Source organism: Sinocyclocheilus grahami, unplaced genomic scaffold (genome assembly GCF_001515645.1).
Source record: "Sinocyclocheilus grahami isolate Dianchi unplaced genomic scaffold, SAMN03320097.WGS_v1.1 scaffold77.1, whole genome shotgun sequence".
In the NCBI taxonomy this organism is placed as follows: domain Eukaryota; kingdom Metazoa; phylum Chordata; class Actinopteri; order Cypriniformes; family Cyprinidae; genus Sinocyclocheilus; species Sinocyclocheilus grahami.
The window spans coordinates 1,317,870-1,321,588 of record NW_015505256.1 but is presented as its reverse complement, the minus strand read 5'-3'; the positions used below and the strand labels follow the sequence as shown (position 1 = coordinate 1,321,588).

The 3,719-nt window shown below is 35.4% G+C and overlaps 1 protein-coding gene across 1 annotated transcript in view; it reads right to left on the bottom strand.

The window, feature by feature from the left end:
- Nucleotides 1-3,719, bottom strand: part of prkg1a (protein kinase cGMP-dependent 1a) — a 55,569-nt gene that overhangs the window by 12,431 nt on the left and 39,419 nt on the right. The window lies entirely within an intron of this gene.

The window sequence follows — 3,719 nt, the reverse complement described above, 5'->3', positions numbered from 1 at the left end:
ATATATATATATATATATATATATATATATATATATATATATATATATATATATATATATATACACACATACATTTATAGAGAAATACAAATTTATAAACTATATGCATAATTTATATTAGCCTACAAAACCTGTAGATCAAAATGAAAATTTATTTTGACTGAAAATCAAATAAGCCAAATAAGTTGCTAAAATGTGAAAATATCAATATTTAGAAGTTTCAACACTGATTAAAGAATTAAGCGTGCCTCAGAGTTTGCTGATTGTCCTCTTCTTCACTGTCGCTCCAGTCGCAGTCATCAGAGTCTGAATCCCACTCTGACCTCATGATGCTTTGCATGTTTACTTACCGTCTGACCTGAGCACAGCTATACGCGCACATATACTACTACAGTACAGTACACTTCTATTTACACTAAAACAATCACTGTGTGACATCTGTCCCATCGTTGGCAGTTATGTCCAGAGGAAGAGCTCTCACACACGACTCCCTGCAAGCGAAAAGGTCTGGACACTAAATGGTAAACGCACAGCCAAACACACATGCATGCGCAGCATCTGCTTCTGTGTCTAACTGCAAATACTGCCAGACACCCCACACACACACACACACGGCCGGATCCATTTCCAGTGAAACACACTTGTACTTGCAGAGGTGAGAATTCTTCACAACATATTGGCACTAAAGCTGTCACAGCACAAATACACAATAACGCTTCTGCAAAGGTCACAGCTGCTCCACAATATTACTGAACACAGAGAGACAGAGGAGCGGAGGAAAATCTGTTCATTAACTCACCTTCAGTGACGTTCTAAACCCATATGAATTTAATTCTTCGGTGGAACCCAAAATATATTTTTGCAGAATGCTAAAATAGCTTTTTCCTTAAAACGGCTACTTACGGAATGATTTTATGGAGCCAGATCATCCTGAGCACTATTTACAGTATGTTCAATGAATGGGGAAAAAAGATGTTTGGACATAATGCTAAACTTGTCTTTTTGTGTTTTATGATATAAGTTGTTTTAAAATGTACTCTTAGTCCTGAGTCAAATGTCCTTTTTAGTCTTTGACATGTTTAGTCAACTAGTGCTGTTTTTTAATTTAGTTTTAGTTGATGAAAACTATTAGTCAGGCTGCATAATGGTTAAACTGATAATCATAATTAGTTTGCTCAGTTATAATCATAATTATTGATTAATCTGAGAAATTTTATCTGAATTATTGTTATCACTTTCACCTATAAGCACATATAAAAAATGTTTAACTTTTATTCACTTATTTTACCTCATCTAGTTTCCTAAATGATCATATAAATTAACACTCTCTACATTGTGAAAACTGGTAAAACTCAAAAGCTTCTCTCAAAAGATAGTGAAATTATTAATATTAAACCCAATAATTCCAAATTATATTCATGTTTTTCCATTAAAACAACAACAAAAAATACCATGTTTGTATTTATTACAGTTCGGTTTTGATGGCAGATTTTCTTTTGTGACTGGTAACCCTAATACGAAAACTTGTGAAGTCTATATTTTTTTCTCTTTTTATTGAAGAAAATATTGATATTTTGGATATAGAGTTTTTATATTTTAAACTCTCATCTTTTTTCAGCACTGTACTTCATCTTGGTATAGTCACAGTTAGTGTTTAATGATGTTGGTGCCGTCTCATCTTAGTCATGGAAAAAAAGGTTGTGAACAAATATTTTTCATCAGTGTTTTTGTAAAGTAAATTAACACAATTTTATGAAAAGTCATATGGGTTTGGATTGTCATGAGAAAATAAATAATGACACAGTTTTCATTTTTGGGCGAACTATCCCATTGATTGTATTGTGTGTGGGTCAGTGTGCTGTAAGTGGGACACGTTCACCTGCTTGAGGAAACACAGCAAGAAAAACCGAGACCATCAGTGCTGCCAAACGTGTCTGTGAACCAATCAGGTGTCAAATGCTTCAGTACGCACACACACACACGCATGAACTTAAGCCAGGGATCAACAGATTCTCCTATCAAGTTCTGGACACTGTTAATGATCTCCGTAAAGCGCAAGCCAACCACAAGGTTTCTGCCGTACACAAGGGCACAGCGTGAGCTCTTACAGGACAACATTTAATTGATCTCTGAGGAATCGGACTGACCGTGTACAATGTTCTGGCCTATATTTCACCTCCGATCACAACCTCGCAGCTCGCATCAGAAAACTGCCGAGCAGGACACCTGATACACAAAGGAGCATATCAACACGCTCTCAGGATCACTGTTTCCTAGTAACACAACCAAACGCAGGATTATAATCAGGGTAAACAGTCCCCTTAAACCAGACACCACTACAGAAAACGAATAGAATAGAAAAGAATAAAACACAATTGAATAGAGCAAAACAGAATAGAATAGATCATGATAAACATGAACAGAATAAAATGGAAAAGAAAAGGGATAGTTCGCCCAAAAATGAAAATGAAGTCATTATTTATTTACCCTGTTGTTGTTTTAATGACATATGACCTTCTTTCTTTTTTAGACCACAAAAAAGAGAAAAAATAAAACGTCCAGTTCGCGCTCATCCATATAATGGCAGTGAATAGTCGTTAACCAGCATCAAACCTTAAAGAAAAAGATGCAAAAGTATCACATAAAGAATGATCCTATGCGACTTGTGCTGCATTTTCCAAATGTTCTGAGGGCATGTGATAGGATTTGGTAAATTCAAAATAAAAATGAATATATTATTTAGCAAACATCCTGGCTGTTGGCCTGCTGTGCATGACTGTTCATGAGACCGTATCAGCGCAGCAGTTCCCTCTGGCTTGCCCAGGAAAAGCACACAAGCACACCATTTCAAGAAATCAAATCTACCAAAACACTACACTTAACACAATACCTAGAAAAGGTTGACAAAAGTATACTAGTATACATGTACTTTCTTGTTTCAGGTGAATATCTCTGGACCGAAACTCTGTTTTGTTCAAAGCGAGTTCTTGCATTTATATCTGTCGAATCTCATTCTGACCGTCATCTAACCAGAGATATTTACCGCAAAAATGAAAGTATGTGCATCATTTTCTAGGAGCCCTGTTTCATGTCGTATTGTATTAATAATGATTTCTCAAAATGGAGTGTTTGTGTGCAGACCAACAACAAAAGTAAGGATTTTCTCTTAAGTTTCCATCCGTTTTTTTTTTTAACCAAACCTTATCGAATGCCCTCAGAACATTTGCAAATTATGGCACAAGTCACTAGAAGGTTATACAGCAACAGCACCAGGGTGAGTAAATAATGACTGAAATTTCATATATGGGTGAACCATTCCTTTAAGCATGTTAAAGAAGAATACAATAGAATTCACATATACATTCACAGAGTACCTCCTATTCTCCTGTTCTTTCCTCAAGTACTTTAGTCTCTTAAGCCTTGAACTGGAGCTCTGATCAAAGTCATTTTAACATGTTCCTGTTTTGTTGATTCTAATGCATGTGTAACTGGTCATAGTCATAGAGTTCTTGATGCTCTGAAAACAATAAAGCCAACTCCCCCAGCCACTGTAAACAGTTTATGATTCCAAGATTTTTACAATTCCAAGACCGTTTTTGTCAGCAGCCACAAGATGGCACCACATCCTTTAAAAACTAACGGTGAATCTCACAAAACATATGGTCACATTTCACCACATGTATGTATATATATATATATATATATATATATATATATAT